The following is a 26,811-nucleotide window of genomic DNA, read 5'->3' as shown; positions in this document are numbered from 1 at the left end:
ATAGAAACAGAAGGAAAGCTACCAAACTCATTCTATGAGGCCAATATTACCTTGATCCCCAAACCAGGCAAAGACCCCCTCAAAAAGGAGAATTACAGACCGATCTCCCTAATGAATATGGACGCCAAAATCCTCAACAAGATACTTGCTAATAGAATCCAACAGTACATTAAAAGGATTATCCATCACGATCAAGTGGGATTCATACCTGGGATGCAAGCGTGGTTCAATATTCGCAAATCAATCAACGTGATACATCATATCAACAAGAAAAGACTCAGGAACCATATGATCCTCTCAATCGATGCCGAAAAAGCATTTGACAAAATACAGCATCCTTTCCTGATTAAAACCCTTCAGAGTGTAGGAATAGAAGGTACATTTCTCAATCTCATAAAAGCCATCTATGAAAAGCCTACTGCAAATATTATTCTCAATGGAGAAAAGCTGGAAGCCTTTCCCTTAAGATCAGGAACTCGACAAGGATGCCCACTCTCGCCACTATTATTCAACATAGTACTAGAAGTCCTTGCAACAGCAACCAGACGACAAAAAGGGATCAAAGGTATTCAAATTGGCAAAGAAGAAGTCAAAATGTCTCTCTTTGCAGATGACATGATACTCTATATGGAAAACCCAAAAGAAGCCACTCCCAAATTATTAGAAGTTATAGAGCAATTCAGTAACGTGGCAGGATACAAAATAAATGCTCAGAAATCAGTTGCATTTCTATACACGAATAACGAGACCGAAGAAAGAGAAATTAGGGAATCCATCCCATTTACAATAGCACCAAAAACCATACGTTACCTTGGAATTAACTTAACCAGAGACGTAAAGGACCCATATTCTAGAAACTATAAATCACTCTTGAAAGACATTGAGGAAGACATAAAAAGATGGAAAAATATTCCATGCTCATGGATCGGAAGAATTAACATAGTTAAAATGTCCATGCTACCCAGAGCAATCTACACTTTCAATGCTATCCTGATCAAAATACCAAGGACATTTTTCAAAGAACTGGAACAAACAGTCCTTAAATTTGTATGGAAACAGAAAAGGCCCCGAATCTCCAAGGAACTGTTGAAAAGGAAAAACAAAGCTGGGGGCATCACAATGCCGGATTTCGAGCTGTACTACAAAGCTGTGATCACAAAGACAGCATGGTACTGGCACAAAAACAGACACATAGACCAATGGAACAGAATAGAGAGCCCAGAAATGGACCCTCGGCTCTTTGGGCAACTAATATTTGATAAAGCAGGAAAAAACATCCGGTGGGAAAAAGACAGTCTCTTCAATAAATGGTGCTGGGAAAATTGGACAGCTACATGCAAAAGAATGAAACTTGACCACTATCTCACACCATACACAAAAATAAACTCCAAATGGATGAAAGACCTCAATGTGAGACAGGAATCTATCAAAATTCTAGAGGAGAACATAGGCAACAACCTCTACGACATCGGCCAAAGCAACCTTTTTCATGACACATCCCCAAAGGCAAGAGAAACAAAAGATAAAATGAATTTATGGGACTTCATCAAGATTAAAAGTTTCTGCACAGCCAAGGAAACAGTCAGAAAAACTAAGAGGCAGCCCACGGAATGGGAGAATATATTTGCAAATGACACTACAGATAAAGGACTGGTATCCAAGATCTACAAAGAACTTCTCAAACTCAATACACGAGAAACAAATAAACAAATCAAAAAATGGGCAGAAGATATGAACAGACACTTTTCCAATGAAGACATACAAATGGCTAACAGACACATGAAAAAATGTTCAAAATCATTAGCCATCAAGGAAATTCAAATCAAAACCACACTGAGATACCACCTTACGCCAGTTAGAATGGCAGAAATAGACAAGGCAAGAAACAACAATTGTTGGAGAGGATGTGGAGAAAGGGGATCCCTCCTACATTGTTGGTGGGAATGCAAGTTGGTACAGCCACTCTGGAAAACAGTGTGGAGGTCCCTTAAAAAGTTAAAAATTGAGCTACCCTATGATCTAGCCATTGCACTACTGGGTATTTACCCCAAAGATACAGACGTAGTGAAGAGAAGGGCCATATGCACCCCAATGTTCATAGCAGCAATGTCCACAATAGCTAAATCGTGGAAGGAGCCGAGATGCCCTTCAACAGATGACTGGATTAAGAAGTTGTGGTCCATATATACGATGGAATATTACTCAGCTATCAGAAAGAACGAGTTCTCAACATTTGCTACAACAAGGACGGCCCTGGAGGAGATAATGCTAAGTGAAATAAGTCAAGCAGAGAAAGACAACTATCATATGATTTCTCTCATCTATGGAACATAAGAACTAGGATGATCAGTAGGGGAAGAAAGGGATAAAGAAAGGGGGGGTAATCAGAAGGGGGAATGAAACATGAGAGACTATGGACTATGAGAAACAAACTGAGGACTTCAGAGGGGAGGGGGGTGGGGGAATGGGATAGACCGGTGATGGGTAGTAAGGAGGGCACGTATTGCATGGTGCACTGGGTGTTATACACAACTAATGAATCATCGAGCCTTACATCGGAAACCGGGGATGTACTGTATGGTGACTAACATAATATAATAAAAAATCATTAAAAAAAAAAAAAAAAAAAAAGAATTTTCTTTCTTTGCTTTGTGTGTATATTCTTGTGCCAATTCCACATAGTTTTAATTAATTTTAAATAAATCTTGGTACCTTGTAGCATAAGTTTTCCAACTTTGTTCTTTTCCTTTGAGTTTAGCTTGGACCTTTGCATATATGCAAAGTGCATATATGCACTTTTCATAAGTGTGTATGTGTGTGTGTATATATACACACGTACTTTTGAATACTATATATATATATATATATATACACACACAATTTAGAATACTATACACACACACACTTTAGAATCTGTCAATTTTTTTAAAAATGGCATTTTGATAGGATTTGCATCGACTCTGTAAATAAATTTGGGGGGAAGTATCATCTCTACATTTAAGCTTCCAATCCATGAACATGCTATATCCTCTCATTTACATCTTCTGAAGTTTTTCTTAGTAATATTTATAGTTTTCTCTGTAGAAGATTTGCATAACTGTTAAAGTTTCCCCTGAAATAATATTTTCTGATGTTGTTATAAATAGTATATAATTACGTATTTACATTTTATCATCTTTTTTTGCTTGTATGAAAATTACAACTGAATTTTGTATATTGACCTCATATTCAGTGAACTAGCTAAATCCACTTAGTAATTCTATTAGTGTATAGACTCTTCTGTATTTTCCATATACACGATTACGATGTTTGACACAATAATTTTAGTTCTCCATTTCTAGATCCCATGCTATTTATTCTTTTTTATGCCTTATTCCATTAGTCAGGACTCCTGTACAATGTTTAATAAAAATGGTGGTAGCCGGTGTCCTTATACCTTTCTATATAGCAGGGAGATTCTTTCAGAATTTTATCATTAATTAAGACATTAGATATAATACCAGATCAAGGAGGTTCCTTTTATTCCTAGTTTGCTGAAGTATTTTTAAAAATTATGAATGGGTATTGAATTCTATCAAAAGCTTTGCTCAGCTATTGAGTTGGTCAGATATTTTTTCTTTTTTTTTTTTTTTTTAAAGATTTTATTTATTTATTCGACAGAGATAGAGACAGCCAGTGAGAGAGGGAACACAAGCAGGGGGAGTGGGAGAAGAAGAAGCAGGCTCCCAGCGGAAGAGCCTGATGTGGGGCTTGATCCCGGATCGCCGGGATCACGCCCTGAGCCGAAGGCAGACGAACAGCTGTGCCACCCAGGCGCCCCCAGTCAGATATTTTTTCTGTTAATGTGGCTATTATGATCATTATTGTCAAATGTTAAGCCAAAGTTATATTCCTAGAATAAATATAATTTAGTCATGATGTATTATCTTCTATATACTTATAGGTAAGTTTGTTTTTGCTAATATTTTGTGAAGGTTTCTATGACTAAAATCTTAAACATGAGAGAGGTTGGCCTTATGTTTTGTCATAACTTTATAAAACCAGTTTAAAAGTGTTCCCTTTTTCCAATTCCTGGTACGACTTGTGTGGTATTACTGTTATTTCTTCTTTTTAAAAAAATTTTGTAAAATATTTTACTTGTTTATTTGAGAGCACAAAAGTGAGAGAGAGAGAGAGAGAGAGAGAGAGAGAGAGAGAGAGAATGAACAAGCACAGGGGAAGGACAGAGGGAGAGGGAGAAGAAGACTCCCCGATGCGGGACTTGATCCCAGGATCAAGTTGGGCAGATGCGCAACTAACTGAGCCATCCAGGTGCCCAGCTGTTATTTCTTCTTTAAATGCACGTGAGAAATCTATCTGTGAAATCACCTGGGCTTGGAGTTTTATTTATCAGAGATCTTCAATGATGGATTAAATTTCTTTAATAGATACAAGACTGTTTAATATTTGTTAAATGTGATTTTTAAGGAATATTTACATTTCAACTAAATTTTCAAATATATTGGCATAAAGTTCATTATAATAGCCTCATCTCTTTTGAAATTGAGTATAATTTAAATTAAAATGTGCAAGTCTTAAGTGTACAACTCAGTAAGTTCTTATCTATGATTATACCGGTGTGAGAGTCACTCAGATAAAGTTACAGATTTACTCCAGAAAGTTCCTATATTACTTTTAAAAATATTTATTTGTTTGTTTATTTATTTATTTATTTATTTGAGAGAGAAGGAACACAAGCAGGGGGAGGGGCAGAGGCAGAGGGACAGAATCTCCAGCAGACTTCCCGCTGAGCATGGAGCCCGATGCGGGGCTTGATCTCAAGACCCTGAGATCATGACCTGAGCAGAAATCGAAGAGTTGGCCGCTTAATCGACTGCGCCACCCAGGTACCCCCAGAAAGTTCCTTTATACTCCTTCCCAGTGAATATTCATATCCCCTACTCCCAAAGTAACCACTGTTCTGATATATACCTCGCTAAATTAGTTGCATATGTTCTCGGACTTCATATAAACAGAACCATACAGTACCTGTGTTGTGTTTGGTTTCTTTTGCTGATTGTAATGTTTTTAATGGTCACCTGTGTTAAGTTTGTTGGTAGTGTATTTTATTTTTATTGCCTTATGATATTCCATTACATGAATTCACCACAATCTTTAATCCATTTTTGTGTTGATAGACAAATCATTTCTTATTTTAAACTATTATGAATAAAGTTGCTATGAAGCTTCTTATACAAGTATTTTTATAGACATATGCACTTATTTCTTTTTGGTATATATGTAGGCATGGAATTGGTAGGTCATAGGGTAGGATATATATGTAACATTATGAGAAACTACCAAGCAGTTGTCAAAAGTAGTTGAACCATTTTACATTCTACATGGTTACAGGTGCTCCACGCTCCTTCTGGTGTTCAGTTTTGTCAGCCTTTTTAACTTGAGCCTTACCAGTGAGTCTGTAATGGTATCCTGAGTTGTTTGGATTTGAATTTCCCTGTTGAGTTACACTGTTGGGAATCTTTCTTGTATTTTTGGCCTTTTGAATACCTTCTATTGAAAGGTGACTTATCAAGTCATTTGTTCATTTCTAAAAAGCTGGGCTATTTACCTTTTCTTAGTGATTTATAAGAATTGTGGCATATTATAGATAGGAGTCTGTTGTCATATATCTCTATATCTCTATATGGTAGTTTCTCCTTGTCTGTGGCTTGCCTTTTCACTTGCCCACTTTTGATGGGCAGAAGATTGAAGTTTTTTTCTTTCCTTTTTCGAAGCATAGTTGGTGCACAATGTTATATTGGTTTCAGGTGTACAATGGAGTGATTGGACAATCCTGTGCATTATGCGACGCTTACCGCAGTAAGTGTTATTACCATCTGTCTCCATACAAAGTTATTGCAATATTAGTGGCGATATTCCCTATGCTGTACTTTTCATCCCCATGACTTACTTATTTTATAACTGGAAGTTTGTCCCTATTCATCCCCTTCATCTATTTTGTTTATCCCCTCACTCCCCTCTGGCAACTGCTGGTTTGTTCTCTGTATTTATGAGTATTTCTGTTTGCTCATTTGTTTTTTAGATTCCACATAAGTGAAATCATATGGTATTTATCTTTCTCTATTTCACTTTGCATAATACCTCTAAGTCCATCCATGTTGTTGCAAATAGCAAAATCTCATTCTTTTTTATGGCTCAGTAATATTTTATTCTGTTTGTATACACACACACACACACACCCCACATCTTCTTTATCCATTTATCTATCAGTGGACACTTAGACTGCTTCCATATCTTGGCTTTTATAAATAATGCTGCAGTAAACACAGGGGTGCATATCTTTCGAAATTAATGGTTTGGTTTTCTTTGGAAAATAATGAGCTGTGGAATTATTAGGTCATATGGTATTTCTATTTTTAACATTTTGCAGAAACTCCATCCTATTTACTGTAGTGACGACACCAATTTACATTCCCACTCACAGTGCGTGAGGGTTCCTTTTTCTCCACGTCCTCCTCAACACTTATTTTTTGTCTTTCTGATACTGGCCATTCTGACAAGTGTGAGATGATATCTCGTTGTGGTTTTGATTTACGTATCCTTGATGATTAGTGCATCGTTTCACGTGTTTGCTGGCCATCTGTATGTCTTCTTTGGAAAAATGTCTATTCAGGTCCTCTGTGCATTTTTAAATCAGATTATTTGGGTTTTTTTTCATGTTGAGTTGTAGGAATTCTTTACGTATTTTGGGTATTAAGCTCTGATTAGGTATATCATTGGCAAGTGTTTTCTTCCATTCAGAAGATTGTCTTTTCATTTTGTTGATGGTTTCCTCTGCTGTGCAAAAGCTTTTTAGCTTGATATCATCTCAATAGTTCATTTTTGCTTTCACTTCCCTTGTCTGAGGAGACATATCCAGAAAAACGTTGCAAAGGCCAAGGTCTAGGAGATGAGTGCTTATGTTTCCTTTTAGGAGTTTTAAAGGATCTTAGTTTAAATGAAGTCATTTTTTTTAAATTATGATTTGTATTCTTTGTGTCTTGTTTAAGAAATTTACTTCAGTAAATGAAGACATTCAAAGCTTTATTTTGAAGCTTTATAGGTTTCTTTAAATTTACAATCTACTTCAAATTAACTTTTATGTACAGTTATGAAGTAGAGGTCAATGTTCTTTTTTTTTCTCAGATGTTTAACATCATTTATTGAATAGGCCTTCCTCTCTCAGTTGAATTGCTTAGCAAAATAAAGCAGCCATTTGTGTATAAATCTACTTCCTGACTCTATAGTCTGTCCCACTGACCTAGTTGTCTATTCTTGTTGCCAACACCACACTGTCACACTGTCTTAATTGCTATAACATTATAGAAGGTCTTGAAATTTAGTAGTGTATATTTAATTTGTTTTTCCTTAAGGTTTTCATAGCTAGGCTAGATCTTTTATATTTTATACAAATTTTAGTATCATCTTGTCAATTTCTGCAAAAAAAAAAACCTATTTGGATTTTGGTAGGGATTACATTGAATTTATAGATTAATTTTGGGTGCAAGATAATTGATACCATAATGAGTCTTCCAGATCATGAATATGGAGTATATTTTTATTTCAATGGATTTCTTAAGGTTCAACTAATCTTGCATTTCTGGAATAAAGCCCATTTGGTCATGATGTATTGTCCTTTTTCATATATTACTCTTTTCGATCTGCTGGTAGGTTTTAGACATTTTATATCTCTATTCATTTCTTTTCTTAGAAAAACTTTGCTGAATGTTGGTATTAGGATAATCCCGGCCTCATAAAATGAGGTGGTAATTATTTCTTTGGTCTCTTTTCTCTGAAAAACTTTGCGTAAGATTGGTGTTATTTGTGTATTTGAGTGTTTGGTAGAATTCACTATTGAAGCCATATGGTCAATAATTTACTTTGTGGGAAGGCTTTAAATTATAGATTCTAATTCTTCAACACAGAAATAGTTCACTTTTCTTTATTTTTCTGTGTCAGTTTTGGCAAGATGTGTTTTCAAGCAATTTGGTTTTTATCTCAGTGGACACATTTTATTGATATAAAATTGTTCATAACATTCTCGTTATTTTTTAATATCGGAGGTGATGTTCCTTTTTCATTCCTGATAGTTGTAGTTTTTATACTTTTTCTTGATTAGTCTTGCACAAAAGTTATTTAAAAATTTCTCAACTAAGTTTTTGCTTTGATGATTTTCTGTTTCATTGATTTCTGTTCATTTCCACTCCCCATTTTATTTTTAGTTTTCTGAGAAGGAAACTTAAATAATTGGTTTTAAACATTTGCCAATATATACACTTAAAGGTACAAGATTTTCTCCAAACTCTTCTTTAGTTCCATTCCACAAATTTTGACATACTGAATTTTCATTGATTTTTCTTCAAATTATTTTCAAATTTTAAGTATTATTTCTTTAACTCATGGGTTATTAGGAAATACATTATTTAACTGTCAAGCATTTGGAGATTTTCTTGTTGTCTTTATAATTTGACTTCTGGTTTAATTCAATTATGTGCAGAGAGAGTCTTTTTTGGTTTCCTTGCCTTTAAACTTTTGAGACCCCGCTTTACCAAGTAGCTTATGGTCTGTTTTGGGGGATGTCCCACATGCACTTGAAAAGACTGTGTATTCTGCAGTGATTGTCATATTTAATATATTCCAAGTAGGTTAAATTGGTTGAGGGATTGTGTAAATCTTCTTTGCCAATGCCGAATATTACTGAATACTTTTGTTCTGTTGATTACTGTTAGTTCTATGAATTAGGGAGATGTTAATACCTCCAACTATAACTATAGATTTGTCTGTCTACAATCTATAGATTAGTTCTATCAAATCTAGCTTTAATTTTTGCTTCATGTATTCTGAAGCGATGCTGTTCATTGCATATACATTTGCAATGGTGTCCTCCGTTAACCGACCACTCTGTTATTATGAAATGCCCCTTTAATCTCTCATAATACTTCTTGTCTCGATGTTTACGTTTTCTGATATTTATACAGCCACACAAACTTTATGGATAGTGTGTATGGTATATTTTTTTTCAAACCTTTTGCTTTCAAACTATCTGTGCAGTTATATATGTGTGTCTCTTATAAACCAAATATAGTTGTGTTTTATTTTTTTCCAGTCTCTCTGGAAAAATGGTCTGCCAGATTGTCTGACAATCTGTCTTATTATGAACCACTTTATGCCAATAGATGGAGTATTTGTCCATTAAAAAATCCAATGTAATCATTGATTTATTTGCTTTTATGTCTTGTGGCTCATTATTTGTTATTTGTCCCATCTTTATTTTTCTCTATACTTATCTTCTTTTTGATTAATCATTTGTTTTTTGATCATTCTGGGTTAAGCTATAATATCTTGGGTTTTTTGTTGTTTGTTTTTTTAATGGTTACTTTAGTAAGCATTTAGTACTTGGGCTTTTTCAACCTCAGCACTATTGACATTTGGGGACAGAGAATTTTTTGTTGTGGGGGCTGTTCTATGCATCATAGGCTGTTTAGCAGCATGACTGATTTCTTCCCACTACATGACAGTAGTAATCCCCACCCCCGACCTGCCTCACTCTCCACCGCCCTTCCCCCCCCCCCCCCCAACCTTACCACCAACCTCCAGCCCCAGCTGAGACAAGGAACAAATTTTTCCCTTTGGAGGAAAAATTACCAAAGGTGAGATTCATGGCTCTAGTGATGACCATATACATCTTCAATTTACTACCCCAACCTATCAAGATAATTGAATTAGTATTTTACTATCTCATGAACAATGTAAAAACTTTCTAGGAGTGTAATTCCATTTATTCTCTCTCTCTGGCTCATTATGCTATTGATATCCTGTATTTTATTTCCGTATGTATTATGAACCCTCAATGTATCGTTCTTAGTGTGCTTTTTAATAGCCAATAATTCTCTTTAACTTTAAAAATATTTCTTTAGCTTCTGCACGTAGTTGATGTTTTTGGTGTTCATTTTTTCCTGCAGATCTGTGCCGTCATCATGCATTATTCCCTTGCAGCCTGAAAAGCTGGTGGCATACTGTCTCAGCTTTTGTTTGTTTAAAAAATGTCTTTATATAGACTTCATTTTCTGAATTCTAAATTTTTTTCTTTTAGCAGTTTAAAAATATTAGTTCTATTGTCTTTTGTCTTCCATTGTTTTCTTTTTTTTTTTTTAAGATTTTATTTATTTATTTGACAGAGATAGAGACAGCCAGCGAGAGAGGGAACACAAGCAGGGGGAGTGGGAGGGGCGCCTGGGTGGCTCAGTTATTGGGTGTCTGCCTTCGGCTCAGGGCATGATCCCGGCGTTCTGGGATCAAGCCCCACATCAGGCTCCTCTGCTGGGAGCCTGCTTCTTCCTCTCCCACTCCCCCTGCTGTGTTCCCTCTCTCGCTGGCTGTCTCTCTCTCTCAAATAAATAAATAAAATCTTAAAAAAAAAAAAAAAAAACAAGCAGGGGAAGTGGGAGAGGAAGAAGCAGGCTCATAGTGGAGGAGCCTGATGTGGGGCTCGATCCCATAACACTGGGATCACGCCCTGAGCGAAGGCAGACACTTAACCACTGTGCCACCCAGGCGCCCCTTCCATTGTTTTCTGATACAAAGTCAGCTATCATTTTTATTGTTGTTTTCCTGATTATAATCTATTTCCTTTGTCTTCATTCAAGAATTTATTTTAAGTCTGTGTTGTAAAACTTATTCCTTTATCTTTGGTTTTTAATCAGTTTATGATGACCTGGATGAAGTAACTGGCATTTTTTTTTTCTCTGCTGCACCATTCTGCTCTGGGTCCATTAAGTAAATTCTTAATTTTGTAGTTTGTAATTTATCAGTTTTAGAATTTCCACTTGGTACTATCTTAGAGGTTTTATTTTTCTCTTAAAATTCTCATTCTTTCTAGCCATTTTATCATTTCCTCTTCATGTATTTTAAGGTCTTTACTAATTCCAATATCTGAGCCATTTATGAATCTGCTTCTACTGACAGTTTTTTCTCTTAATTAGGAGTCCTCTCATACCATTTCTTCACTGGTCTCCTAACTTTTTATTGCATATCAGAAACTGTGTAAAGAAAAACTGTGGCCACTGGAGTAGACACTATCCTCTACAAGAGAGGTCAGGTACTCTCCTCCATCAGTAAATTATGGAGAGGGGTCAATGTTTGCATTCAATCAGGATTTGAACGGATTTGTAGCTGGGTTACAGCTTTAGTTAGGGCACTTCACCTGTGTTTTCAAATGTCTTTAGAACTAACTAGTTCTGTCCTTAGGAGTTTGGGATCTAAGCACTGTAAGACTACAGAATGTTCTCTCGGCTTTCCAATTCAGCTTCCATGCCACTTCCACCCATTCAGCAACAGTTCCATGGAGGAAATTTGGCAGGCAAGACTACACTGATATCAGCTCACCTAGAAAGACCTTACACTCCTCTTTAATTTCTTTTTTTTTTTTTTTTAAAGATTTTATTTATTTATTTGAGAGAGAGAGAGCACGAGTGGGGTGAGGGGCAGAGGGTGAAGCAAGCTCTTTGCTGAGCAGGGAGCCTGACGTGGGGCTCGATCCCAGGACTCTGGGATCATGACCTGAGCTGAAGGCAGACACTTAACTGACTGAGCCACCCAGGCGCCCCTTAATTTAATTTCTTTAGACAACTTTGTGTCTGTACCCTCTAATATCTTAAAAATGATGGGAGGGGGTGGGAATTCAGTTATCTTTCTAATTTATATGATGAGAACAGTCATCCCCCTTAAGACCTTCTTCATCTTATCTGAAAGTTGGAAGTTATCTTTCAAATTATCTCTAAAATCAATAATTATATCCTTTTTAAATTCTTGATTTTTTTTGTAATCTGTCTTGCTAGATGTTTATCAATTTTATTCATCTCTTCAGAAAAGCAGATTTTTCTTTTTATGTTTGCTATTTCATAATTTTTTTTCACTTATCTTTAATATTTAATTTGCTATCCTTTTTCTACCTTCTTAGGAGGTAGTTACATAATTTTTCAACTTTTTTTCCTAAAATGTTTGTTTGACTTTAAGTTTCTCTGTAAGCAAGACTTTGGCTGTGTTCCACAAATTCTGGTATCTATGTTTTCATAATTAGTTGAGAATATTTTCTAATCTGCCTTTGTAATTTCTTCTCTGACTCATAGGTAATCTAGAAACACTTGCTTAATTTATAAATATTTGGGGATTTTTTTAGTTATCTGTTGGTTACTAATCTCCAACTTAATTCCATTGTGGTCACAAGGCACATTCTTGCTCTATGGCCCATTTTTAGAAAGATACCATGTATGTTTGAAAAGACTGTGTGTTCTGCAGTTGTCATAGTATTCTATATATATCAATTAAGTCGTTAGCTTATTGGCTTGTTCAAAAATCTTTTTTATTCTGTTCTATCAGTTACTGAGAGATATGAGTTGTTTTCAAGCTATAAATTTTTAAAATAGTTTTGTGCATTTTTTATATTTTATATATTTTTAATTTTTAAAAATTTAAATGTATTTTTTAATCTTATATTTTTGTATATTTTTGTTTCTCCTTTTAGTTTGGTAAATTTGTGACTTACATATTTTGAACCTATGTTATTAGATGTATACATATTTATATTCCAGTCAAATTTATCTTTTGTTTTTACAAGCTATGTCTCTATTACTAATACTTGTTTTCTTAAAACCTTCTCAATTTTATCTAAGTGTATCTATACCAGCCTTATTTTGATTAGTATTTGCAGAATATATAATCCTTTATTTTCACTCGTTCTGATTCTTATATTTTAGTATGTCTCTTGGAAGCAATGTATGGTTGAGTTTTATTCTTTATTTCCCAATTTGTGTTTACTTTTATTGAATGTTTAGGCCATTTACATTTCATGTCATTGAGTTTAAATCTATTATTTTACTATGTTTTCTATTTGCCCCACCTATTTTTTTTCTATAATCGTTGCTTTCTTTTAAATTAGTAATTTTTGTATATTATTCTCTTTTCCTTCTATTTTCCTATTAACCATAAATTCTTTTTTGGTTTTATTTTAGATATTATCTTAAAGATTACAACATGAATCTTTGACTTATTCTGACTTAAATTTTGCTTTTACCCCTCCTAGGGTAAAGAAAGCTTAAAATATTAACTCCACTTACCATTCTCCTACCTTTTGTGTTATTGTCACATATTAAAATTATGTATAAAATATATTCAAGCATATGTGTATGTGTATATATAAAATTTATTTCCACAAGATGTGTTTTATTGAATACTCAGTATTCGTTTAGATTTTCCCAAGTATTTACCCTTTCTCTTGCTCTTCATTTATTTCTCCGTTGGTGTTCTTCTTCTGCCAGAGATCATCTTCCCTCTACCTAAAGAACTTCCTTTAGTATTTCTCTAATGTCACTGTGCTAGTGACATGTTATTTCACTTTCAGGAAGGGTAATCTAGAAACATTTTTATTTTCTTAAATACGGGCTTTCTTGGTAGCCCTGAGCTAATTTACTTTGGTCTTCCCAACCCAGTGAGACAGCACTTCTCGATTCCCATTTTCTGACCTGCCCATACTCTTTTCTCTAAAAGTTGGCCAGGGTAATTTGGAGAGGGAAAAAGAAAACAAATATAAGGGTTTTCTCCATAGATTTTCTTTCTCTTCAATATCTTGATGAATTGAATCCTGTCTGCTTTAATTGCTCTCTGATGAATATAAACAGTGGGGTTTTTTTTTCTTTTATCTAGCTTTTATCGTTCCTTTAAATAAGAGGTTGAGTCTGAATCAAGCTTCTTTGTCATAGTTAGAAGTAGAACCCAGAAGTTCTTGTTTGTTTTTAATAAAACATATGGATTAAAAAGGAAGTCTACTGTCTTGCATATGGTGACCTTTTAGAGGTTTTCCCACAGATCCTATAAAGCCTGTTGAGTTTCATTTCTATAGATTAAATGGCAAAAATTCTTCAGCTCATGTGACATAATCTCCTGGCCCGTCACCATTCTGGTTCCCCATTTTTAAGTGGAGAGCGTGAAGATTTCGACTCCTGGTTTTAGAGTCAAAAAAGGTTACTTTTAAATCCTGGGGCTGTCTCATTAATTACTTGACCATGAACAAGTTAATTTGAGCCTTTGATATTTCATTTGCAAGAGAGAGAATATTACCCAAATTGCAGAGTCCTTGTGAATGAAAAGGACACCCGGATTATGGTAGGCACTCAATAAAAGGTAGCTGCTGCAGTTGTTTTCATAGTTGTATATGTACTGTCACCTTGAGAGGGCATATACGTGGGGTAAATTCTTCATGTTACAAATTTGTGAAATCTTTTGTGTATCTGTTTTTTACATGGGCCTGGTTTAGTTACCCAATTCCGTAAAAACTATATGATCGTCTTCAAAGAAGGCATATATATGAAGATATGTTGTGCCTCCTCCTTAGTACCTCCTCTATCTTGGCTGAACTGACACAAGTGGGAGCAAAGATGTTTCTGAAATAATTTAATTTAACTGCAGGATACCATTTAAACAGTAAAGTGTTCTCCCCTCCTTTCCAGAATGACCCTTTATCAGGATTTCACTTGGCCTCCCTCTATTTTACAACAGAAAATTAATAAATACTTTGGATGCAATCTTAAGCCAAGGTCAGCAACAGCTTCTACGCACTTGTTCGAAATGCCTATTTTCTTCTACTCATTTCTGACCCTTCAGAATCCCGTTATCAGTGCCTGCACATTTTTGGTAACTGATTGTCATTACATTGTACGGATGCTGCCTGGATGATGGCTCCTCATCCAGAGATGTCAGCCAGCTGAAACATACCAATAGAAAACAAAGGACATTCCTGACTTGGGGGAAAATGGAACAGGAGAAATTTACATGTGTTTGACATTTATATTCTTTTGAGTAGCTTTTCCTCTGAAAATTCCCTGAACTTACTACTTCAGGCAGAAGAATGGAATCTAAATGCAGGAGATAAAAGAAAGCCCACTTTGAAGATAGAGAGTAGGATAAAGAATTAGAGGTCCTCAAATTTCTGGTTATGGAAAAGGACAGAATTATAAAATTAACAAGGTCATAACAATGTTCGTCTTTGATGTGTTGGGGAATAATTCTATAAAGTCACAATACATCTATAGGCTTATTATACCAGTGCTTCCTAATAGCCTTTTTCTATGTCTCCTTTGCACCAGAGAGCTAGGCACAGGTGTTTTTTGCATTATTGATCACATGTAAATGGAATGCCTTGAAGGAATGTTACTTTACATATGGCGGTCTCTGGGTTGGAACATTAGAGGTTTATTTGTATGCTGAGCTTCTGATCTCAAATGGTAGAATTTCACATCAAGAGTGTCTGATAAGTCCAAGTGATTAAACTCCAGAGGTAGCACTAGTGCCCGGCTCTCAAACTTTATTTTACTTTCTAACAAACACAGAGCTGATCAGTCGGTGCCTACTCTGGAGAGTAAGATGAGCAGAAACTAATTTTCTAATAAAGAGTTGGCAAAAGAGGATGATCCTTTTTCATTATTAATACATTGCTCGCAACTTGGAGTACCAGAGGTTACCTCCCTAGGTGTGAAACCACTGATACTTTCTTCCATTACCTAAGACACTCAGTACCTAAGTACTCAATACTTGGATTGATGCTGTCTGTGTAGTTAGGGCATTTAGCCTCTACCTTTTTAAGCAATCAAAACCTTTTTTTTCACATAAGTTTTCTTTGAGAGCCCAATACGTAAAATATAATTTTAAAAATGAGATTCTGGTTGATGCAAGATATAACTTGAAGTCTGTCCTTTGTCCTCCCTGTCACCATGATGAAGTGATGAAGTCTCTGCTGCATTTCACCAGAACCCCAGGGGCTCCAAGAAACAGTTGCATTATCAGAAGAGGATTGCATTGGCTAGACATGACCTCTAGAGGTCAATTTAAGTAACATTGTTATTAGGAGACACTTTGCCTGTTGTCTGTCTTTTCACAAAGTTTATTTTTATCAGAAAGGTTTGATCATTTTTGAATTTTTTTTTTTTAAAGATTTTATTTATTTATGTGACAGAGAGACAGCCAGAGAGAAAGGGAACACAAGCAGGGGGAGTGGGAGAGGAAGAAGCAGGCTCCCAGCGGAGGAGCCCGATGTGGGACTCGATCCCGGAATGCCGGGATCACGCCCTGAGCCGAAGGCAGACGTTTAACGACTGCGCTACCCAGGCGCCCCATTTTTGAATTTTTTATTTCCATTATCATATAGCCCCAGAACATTTTAAGAGTGTGGAAGAGATTGCTAGGGATCATGTGAATATTTTTCTATTTTCTCATCTACACAAGTAGCTTAGTGTGATTTCTCTCTTAATCCATCCATTCCTACGCAGGCATCACTACAGGGCATATCTGGTCTCTTCTGAATTTCTGTGAATTTTAATCTGGGTTTCATGCAATACAAAAGATACAGCTGACTAGTATAAAGTCTGTGTTTACAAAGAGAGGTGAAGAGCTTTGTCTCTGCTTATGGAATGTATGGCACATTGGTACAGGGCTGCAAGGAAGATGAAGACCCCTCGAGAACCACAAAATTATGCACGTATCTGGAATTTGAGAGTGATCATTAGATGTGGGCCTAATGAACCGTAGTCAGGAGTTTTTGAGTTTGAAATGACTCTGACATTGGTCAGCAAAAGGATGTTTTGGTCCACATCACTGAAAAGTCTGGGAGTAGGACAATCTTCAAGGTTCATGTAATATCATCCAGTTTCTGTCACCCTTGCTTTCTGTATGATTTTTCTCTGAGCTATCCTCAATTTTTTCCTTCTTCACATTGGATTCCTCCAGACATAAGATATTGCTGCAAGAGTTTCAGGCTTAAACCAACCCCATTTAGCAACTGCAAGTCGGGAGAGAGTTTCTTTTACTAGCATCAGATTACAAAATCCTAGGGAAGGGTTTTCTTGGCCAATTTGGGTCCTATTCCTGTCTGTGGGCCTATCAATGGTCAGGAAGCGTGAAGGTATTATTTTTAGTCCTGTATCCCTATCAGAATATTCTTAGCATTTACCTTAACTCCCCCCAAGACTCTGGTCAGCTGAGTCCATTCCGGCTGAATGGTACTTTACTATGTTACTTCTCTGAAATAATAGTTGTGTTTTTGTGGCACCTACCAGAGCTTTCACCCAAAGATTTTGGCAATAAAGACACTGTGGCTACTTGGGATGGATGTGGCTCTACCAGGAAGAATAGGAAGCGGAAATCAAAGCAAAACCACACAGGAAGTCTGAATGGAATGAAACAACAAACAGAGTCTTCTCAACTCAATAACCTAGAGCCTGTGGACACTGCCCTTCCTGTGCTCACGGCAGACACTAGTAATCAAGTATACTGCTATTTCTGGTAAGCCCAGACCTGGTCTCAGAATCTTCTCTAGGAGCTCAATATTGAGAAGCAAAGTAAGCTTGTTTAGCATCCCTGACATAACCCCAAAGTCTGCATACTTCACATTCAGAAACTTACGGGCATATTCAAAGTTCTAAAAAGGTGAATTAAATTTCCTGGGGGGGGGGGGGTTCTGTGTGTTGGAATCAGAACACAGTGCTCTAGTTGTTTTGTCTCATTTAAAAGAGTTGGGCAGTTGATTATTGGAAGACACTTAAGATGATGAGACAATAAAGAAGCTTTGGGTGTTTTTTGTTTTTCTTTTCTTTTTTTTTTTTCCTGTTCCCTTTCATCTAAAACCTATCCTTACAATACTGTTACTTGATGGCTGGCCAATCTTTATTGATGTTGAGGAAGAAGCCATCTACCCTCCACACAGCTTACTGTCCACATTAGCATAATTCTACTGTTCTACTGTCTTCATCAATATAACTTTACTCTTTCAGAAAATGCTTGTCCAAGAAGATGCATATAACAATTTTATGTTGCATTCTGAAGACCCATCAACTCTCCAATCGAAAAAAATATTAGACAAGTTTCTTCTGTAAGACCCTTTGAACACGTTCCCTCAAAATTCTCACTATACTGTGTCCACCAATCCCAACCTACTGTATCATGATTCTTATCCAATCCTAACCAAGCTCCCCACATGGAAAGACGTGCTTAAAAGTAGACCTCAGGTGACATAAATGTTCCCACATTGCCCTTCCCAATTCGTGCAGATATGGGGACTCTTTCAAGGTAGTGCTCTTTCTTCCCCCAGTAAAAAGAAACTCAGTTTTGTCTTAGGTTGTTCGGGTGATATTCTGGGAGGGCCACTATATGACAATGTCAGCAGCTACTGAGCTGTAGAAGTTTAAGTTCAGGTGACTTCAACATTTATTGGATGACTTGTATGTGTGATCACCTGGCACTTTAGTGGAAGGAGCTCGAAAGATGAGTAAGAGGCATTTCCCGTTCTCTAAATCCTCACAAACTAATGGAGGCATACAAAGCAGTAAGTGCCATCATAAAGTAATATTTTCAACATCGTTTTGAGAACAAGAATTAACTAGGATATCTCAGAAAGCTTCCTGGAGGGTGGTATTGTTTGAATTTTGTGGTAAAACAAGGCTAATGTGTCAAAAGGGGAATGGGTGTGAGGGAGAGCAACTACACTGACGAAATGGCACGAGCCAAGGGCAAAGAAGTGGAAAAGGTCCAAGTATGTCCCCAAAACTCAAGTAGACACAGGAAGCTGGTATGACTAGTGAGAAACGAGACTAGAAAGTTGGATACAGATCAAGGCGTTATGCGCTTGGAATGCCAGAGTTCCAGACTGTATTCCGTATACAACGAGTATATAGATTCTTGAGCTCATTCTCCTTCCTCACTCTCCCCTCCCTCTCCCTCCATGTCCTTCTCTCAGGTTTTCTGCCTCTGTCCCTTGTTCTCTCCCATTCCTTCACCTTCTCCGCACTACTTACAACCCTTCCTCTATCCGACCACCTCCGTTTCCCTTAGCCGAGTCTCCTCACTAGCTCGCCCATCTTGCCACACTCTGCTCTTGTTCAGTTTCTCCACATCTTACTCTCTAGGGATGGCGGTGCTATTAGATGTCTTACTCCCTGTTGTCCCCTGTCCCCTTGCATCTTGCCTGAGACCCTTGGCCCTGCCCCAGGACCCCCTGCTTCTCTTGCCCTTACTCCTGGTTTCCCGTAATAACTCACCTTCTCTATGTGTGTTAGCTTTGTTCTTTCCTACTACAGCTAGTCGTTCTCTGCAAGGCTGGGAAGATGGCACCTTATTTCTGGACACATGACCCAAAGGCAAGAACTTTTTTTTCCCCTTCCCCTGCAGCTTCAAATTGAACAATCCCATGGAAGGGCTCTGGTTGACCAGTACTGGCTTGTATGTCTACCCGTGTCTGGATCTATCATGCTGGTCTGGGGTATGGGCACTGATAGTAGCGTAGTTTCCTTTCCATGCAGGAGCCTGTGGCTGGCAGCCCTTTCCAAAGCACAGAAAAATAGGTGCCAATATTGGACAAAAGAGAAACAATTGATGTTCACTTTGTGATTATTATAGTTCCATTTTACACATGAGGAAACTGAGATCCAAGATATTAAATGAGTTTCAGAGTCATAACCACCCCAGTCTGAACTGATTTCAAACCCATTTCTTGATCTCTGTGTGATGCCCTCAGTTTTAACCAATTTCAAGTGATGGGTCTGCTCCTGTCTCTATGCAAATGTAACCAGGGAAATTGGAGAGCATTTTAATCGTGCTAGCAGATCTAGTCTGCCCCCCTCCCCCACCCCGTCCTCCCTCTTCCTGCCACTTGCTTACTTTCTTTCTTTTTTTCTGTGTTCCTAAGAGAACAGTTGAGGAGAGGGAACAAACTCTTAACTAATTAGATTCTTCAGTTTACATATTCTTCTTTTAAAGAATAACATTCAAACATTTATAAGTGCTGAATTTCTTAATACTGAAGTATCCACCTGCCAGGATGCCAGAGTCTAGCTGGGAAGCTTGGTGAGAGATTCTGTGCAGATCAGACAAGAAAATGATTCTCTTTAATGCAATAGAGAGTGATGCCACAGGCTGTGCATTCTAATGTCTAGGTAAATAAGCAGCATATCATGTTTTTTTATCAAGATTAAAACTTGAAGCAGACACAGCATGTGTCAGAACAGAAGAGAAAATACCAGTTCACGGCTAAGACCTCGAGAAAAGCGCCTTTGGTAAACTATAATTTCTTTTTACGTTAGAGCAGAGGTATATTGCTGTTCCTCATTTTAATGTGTGTTTAATGGATTTATTTCTAAATATAAAAGGAGTCAATGCACATTTGAAAAAGTTTGGGCAAGTATAAAACACTGAATTAGAAGGGAAAAAACACTAAGTTTGAGGGATTTTTCTAGACCATCTTTTTTTTATTATTAGAGTGTTTACATGGTTCAAAATATGCTACTGTTTTAATTTTGCATCCTCTGCTTTTCAATTAATTTTATATATAAAATTGTAAGATTTGTTAGTGTGTCATGTCATTCACATTCTTAGAAAACATCATTAATTATCGTGTAGAGTATCGTATTACGGTTGTACCATGATAACTTAATTATTTCTGTGATGCTGGACCTTGATGTGGTTTCTAGGCTTTTCTCCACATCTTAAGGACTAAATCTGGTACATTTGCTCTTTGAGTTACTGTCTCCCCCCCCTTTTATGATATGAATGGATAATGGACCCAAAGCTTATAATGCAGTCCCATAACGAATATTTCTAAAATGTTACATCAATTTAATTCCAACTAAAGGACCGTGTTCTTCTAAGGCTGACAGGAATGGGCAACTTGAGAATCGAGACATTCTTGACATAGGGAAACTTTGGTTTAAAAAAAATATTTTTATGAAACATTGTGAACTTTTCTTTAAAGGTCAGGAGATTATATAACAAATACCCATTCAGATTTACCAAACCTTAGCATTTTCTTATATCTGCTTTAGTTATTTGGTTTGTTTAAGAAACCAAACCAAACAAATACAGTCCGAGCTCACTTTTTACCCCTTCCCAAAAGTAACTACAATCCTAAAGTTGGCAAGAATTCTTCCTGTCCATCTACTCATATTTTTTACCTTTTTTTCCCCAGATATGCAGGTATTAAAAATGATAAATAGTATTCTTTTGTGTATTTAAAGTTTTTATTTCAGTATTGTCATGTTGTATATATCATCCTTTTTTTTTTTTTTTTTTTGTATCTCACATTATATTTTGGGATGTTTGAGGGTCTGTCGTTTAACTACTGTGTAATGTCTTCATTATATTAAAAAAAACCCTGTAATTTATCTATTAGCTTATTGATGGGTTGCTGTTCTTCTCTTTTGTGTTTCTGTGACAAACCAATGCTTAATCACCGTCTGTGCACGTCTCATTTTGCTGTGTGCACTCTTGTCTCGGGTGCACACCTGTAAGTGGACTTGCTGTGTTCAAGGACAGGCATCCTCGAGCCCTTGCTGTCTACAGCCAGACCACTTCCCCAAGGGATAGCAGCACAGACTTCCACTGCCTGTGTATGACAACTACCATTTTTTCTCATCCTTGTTCACACTTCTTATTGTCAGATTTGCTATGGCCAGCCAATCTGAGGAGTATGCTCTGCTATTTATTTGAAAATTTAGTTTATATTTCCTTTTTTACTGGTATTACTGGTGTCATGAAGAATCTTGCCCTCAACCTTTTTTTCCTTTCGGTCGTATAGTGTGTCATTTACTTTTTAACTTCTAGGTGTTCAAAAATTCTTGATGCCAGTTCTTTCTTGAGTAAATACTTCTTAGTATCTACGTTTTTGTTTTAGTCTGTGGCTTGTCTTTTTAATTTATTTACGGAATTATTTGTTGTGTAGAAGTTTTAATTTTTAAACTAGTAAAATTTGTAAGTTTCTTATTGTTAACATTAAGACATACTTTTTATTCTGTTTAAAGGAGAGCGTATTCCTATAGTTCCTGCTAAGTATTTGAAGGTTTGTTGCTCCCATTTAGATTTTCATCTATTGAAAGTATATTTCAGGGGCACCCGGATCGCTCAGTCAGTTAAGCATCTGCCTTCAGCTCAGGTCATGATCACGGGATTCCTGGATTGAGCACTGCATTGGGTTGGGCTCCCTGCTCTGCGGGGAGTCTACTTCTCCCTTTCCCTCTGCCTCTCCCCCTGGCTTGTGCTCGCTCTCTCAAGAAAAGGAATAAAATCTTTAAAAAAAAAAAAGTATATTACATAAACTTTCTAAGGCATAAATTTTATTTAATACTTAGTACAGGAAACAGTGTTCCCAATAGCATTTGTTGACTACTAGAACACCATTGTTTCCTACCACTTTGAAATGCCACTTCCGTCATACACCAATTTCCCATATACATATGCATTTGCTTGTGGGCAAAATAAAATTCTATTCCACTGGTCTATTTTTCTGACTCTGCTTCCATAAAGCACTATTTTAATCACTGTAGCTTTATAGTAACTCTTGTTATCTGGTGGGTAGACTTCTCCTACCTTTTTATTCTTCAAAATTGTTTCAGATATTCTTGGCCCATTAATCTCTCTATATTTTAGTATCAGCTTGTCAAGTTCCATGAGAACTCCAGGATTTTTATCAAAATTATATTAAGAAATAATAGATTACTTTGGGGAAAATAGACATTTTTGTGATATTGAATCAGCCCATGTAAAGGCATAGAATATCTCTCCATTTATTCAAGATTCTTATGTTCTACAATAACATTTGGTAATTTTCTTTAGATAGAACTTACGTGTTTTCAAAGTTAGGTTCCTATTTAAGTACTTCACAAATTCTGTCACTAGGTTAAATGGGATCGTTCATCCTATTATCTTTTTTAATTGTCCTTTGCTTATGTGCAGGACACTATTCATGTTATCTTCTAATCGTGTGTCCAGGAAGTTTGCTGTACTCTTTATCAACTTGATCGCAAAGGGCTGTGGAATTTTAAAATGACCTATAAATTACTTTTCTGAGTCTACCAAATGATCCAATGTTAGTGCGATGAATTACAATGATATCTTTTTAAAATTTAACACATTTTTGCGTACCTGGAATAAACTCTATTTGATCCTGGCGGATTTGCTTCTTGATGTATCACTAGAGTCAATTAGCATTTGTTTGCTGTGGTACAATTTATATAATGTGGAATTCACCATTTTAACCACTTCAAAAGGTAAACTTCAGCAGCATTTAATACACTTGCAGTGTGGTGCCGCCATCAGCACTGTCTAGTTCTAGAACATTTTTATCACCACAAAAGGAAACCCTGTGCCCATTAAGCAACCACTTCCCATTCCTTCTTCTCTCTAGTCCCTGGCAACCATTAGACTATTTTCTAGCTCTATGGATTTGTCCATCTGAACACTTCATATAAATGGGATCATACAATATGTGGTCCTTCGTATCTAACTTCTTTCACTGAGCAAGAGTATCCACATTGCAGCACGTACAAGCACCTTTTATGGCTGTATAATATTCCATCACCTGCATAATATTCCATCACCTGCATACACCACATTTTGTTTCTCCATTCATGAGTTGACGGACACTTGGGTTGTTTCCATCTTTTGGCTATTGTGACTAGTGCTGCTATGAATTTTTGTGTGCAAGTTTTATTTGAGCACCTGTCTTTTAATTCTGTTGGGTATATACGTAGGAGTAGAATTGCATGGCCATATGGTAATTATATATTTAAAGTATCGAGGGAATCACCAAACAGTTTTCCACAGTGGCTGCACCATTTTACATTCCCGTGAGCAGTGGTAGAGGGTAGAAATTTCTCCACATCTCTACCAGCACCTGTTCCTTTCTATTTCTTTGGGTATAGCTGTTCTTGTGGTTATGAAGTGATATCTCTTTGTGCTTTTTATTTGCGTATCCCTAATGACTGTGATATTGACCACATCTTTTCATGTGGTTCTCGGCCATTTGATTATCTTCTTTGGAGAAATGTCTATTCAAGTGTTTACCCAGTTTTAAATTGGGTTGGTGGCTTGTTCTTTTTGAGCTGTTTTTTTATATATATATTCTGGATACTAGGTTTTTATTAGATATATGATTTAGAAATATTTTTTTCAATTTTTAGGGTTGTGTTATCACTTTTTTAAAAGATTTATTTATTAGGGACCATGAGCAGGGAGAGGGGCAAAGGGAGAGGGAGAGAAATCCTCAAGCAGACTCCCCACTGAGTGTGGAGCCCAAGGCCGGCTGGATCCCAGAGCCCCAAGATCATGACCTGAGCTGAAATCAAGAGTCAGACGTTTAACTGACCAAGCCACCCAGGTGCCACATGATCACTTTCTTTTTTATTGTGATAAAGATCAATTTGTCTATTTCTCTTTTGTTGCTTGTGCTTTTGGTGCCATAGAATTACAAATACTTTGCTAAGAATTTCTGCATCCATCATCATGAGAGATGAAAATAGTTTGGAAACAAAGTTGTGCTGGCATCATAAAAAAAATAGCTACCTTTACTATTTTCTAGAAAGTTTTGTGAAAGATTGGAATTATTTCTTCCTTAGATGTTTAAAAGAATTCAGCGGTGAACACCTCTGAGCCTTGGGTGTTCTTGGTGGGAAGTACTCAATAACGAGTTCAATTTCTTTAAGCAGTATTGAATTATTCAGAATTTCTATTTCCTTTTGTCAGCTTTGGTAAACTGCATTTTTGAAGCATTTTTCATTTCATCCAGATAGTCAATTTATTGGCATAATATCATCATATCCTCTTGTTGATGTTTTCATCTTTGTAGATTCTGTAGCAATGACCTCATTTGACTTTAAATATTGTTCATTTGTGTTTTCTCTTAATTTTGTAAATTAATTTATTAATCTGTTCATATTAATATTTTCATAAGAACAATTTTCCTGATTTTTTTCTACGCATGTTTGTATTCTGTTTCGCTGATTTCTGGTTTTCTCATGTGTGATTTGCTGTTCTAGCTTTCTTGTCGTAGATGCTTAGGCGTTTAGAGTTCAGGCTTTTTTCTTTTCTAATATATGAACATAAGGTTACAAATCTCCCTATGAATACGCTTTTCGCTGCATCCCGTCACCCTCAAACTTATAAAATCACAGCTTTATTGAGAGATAATTCACATACCGTGAAATCTGCTTTTTGAAGTGTACAATCTGGTAGTTTAGTCTGGTCATAGAGTTGTGCCACAGTCACCACCATCTAATTCCAGAACATTTTCATTAGTCCAGTTTCATTACAGAGAAACAGTTTCATTACAGAGAAACTCCCATATACTTTAGCAGTCACTCTCCATTCTCCCCTTTCCCAGGCCCTGTGAATCACTAATCTGCTCTCTGTTTCTATAGATTTGACTGTTCTGGACATTTCATATACATGGAATCATGTGATATGTGACCTGTTGTGTCTGGCTTTTTTCATTTCACAGAATTTTTTTCAAGGTGCATCTATGTTGTAGTACACACAGGAAACATTCCTTTTTATTACCAAATAATATTCCAGTAGAGTATGAATATATACCACCTTAATTTTACCTATTGACCAGTTGATGGACAATTGGTTTGATTCCACTTTTTGTCTATTAGAATAATGTTGCTGTGAATACTTGGGTAACAATTGTTGTGAAGGCACATATTTTTGTTTCTCTTGGGCATTCACTTTCCATTACAATGGCAAGGTCATATGGTAACTCTGCTTAATAGTTTGAGAACCTGCCAAAGTACTTTCCAAAGTACCATTCCAGCAGCCATGCCGTGAAGGTTCTACTTTCTCCACATCCTCACCAACACTCACTAATATCTATTATAGCCATTCTGTTGGGTTTAAAAAGGTATCTCATTGTGGTTTTAATTTACGTTTCCCTAATGACTCATGATATTGAACATCTTTCAAGGGCTTCTGGGTCCTTTTTATATCTTTTTTTTTTTTTTAAAGATTTTATTTATTTATTCGACAGAGATAGAGACAGCCAGCGAGAGAGGGAACACAAGCAGGGGGAGTGGGAGAGGAAGAAGCAGGCGCATAGCAGAAGAGCGTGATGTGGGGCTTGATCCCAGAACGCCAGGATCACGCTCTGAGCCGAAGGCAGACGCTTAACCGCTGTGCCACCCAGGCGCCCCGGTCCTTTTTATATCTTGATCAGAAAAATGTTTATTTGAAATCTTTGGTCATTTTGTAACTGGGTAATCCACTCGTTGTTCCTTTTTTCCTACTTCCTGCATGCCTTCTTCCTCCTAAGGTAACTTTCCTTCTATAAGTTCATCATTTGGTAGTTTTCCCAGAGAGGTCTTCTAGAGGGTTTCCCATCTTTTTAGTCATTATGTGTATAAAATTTTGTGTTACTGCTTGTCCTGCCCTTTCTCTGACGGCACTTTAACTTGTAACAATTTTATCTTGATAATTATGGTCAACCAGCACTCCAAGTGATACCAGCTGATGATGTTTATCATTGTTATCCCCTGGTGCATTCTAATACTTTTTTCACTTATCAGATAGTTTTTTTTTCTCTTTATACATAATTTCTGCAGTTTTATTTAAAAATGTCTGCGTATGAATTTATTTTCATCTTCCTCAGTACTCTGCATGTTAAGGAGGGCATGTATTGCATGGTGCACTGGGTGTTATACGCAACTAATGAATCATGGAACTTTACATCAAAAACTAGGGATGTACTGTATGGTGACTAACATAAAAAATTATTATTAAAAAAATAAAATTGAGAATATTTGATTTTATTTTAGAAAATCTTTAGTGTATATATTTTTTAATATTCTTTCTCCAGCATCCTCTTCTATTCATCTGACACTCCAATCAAACATATATTTGTACCTTTGCATCTAATTTCCATCTCTCCTTAGCACTTTAAGAATTGTTACACCTTTTTCATGCTGT

At 36.4% G+C, this 26,811-nt stretch overlaps 1 long non-coding RNA gene across 1 annotated transcript in view; it reads left to right on the top strand.

The window, feature by feature from the left end:
• Positions 1–26,811, top strand: part of LOC113264010 (uncharacterized) — a 193,141-nt gene that overhangs the window by 74,459 nt on the left and 91,871 nt on the right. The gene's annotated exons all lie outside the window — the stretch shown is intronic.

Source organism: Ursus arctos, unplaced genomic scaffold (genome assembly GCF_023065955.2).
Source record: "Ursus arctos isolate Adak ecotype North America unplaced genomic scaffold, UrsArc2.0 scaffold_15, whole genome shotgun sequence".
Classification (NCBI taxonomy): Eukaryota; Metazoa; Chordata; class Mammalia; order Carnivora; family Ursidae; genus Ursus; species Ursus arctos.
Note: the sequence above shows the minus strand (reverse complement) of the source record. Positions and strands in the feature narration are given on the sequence as shown.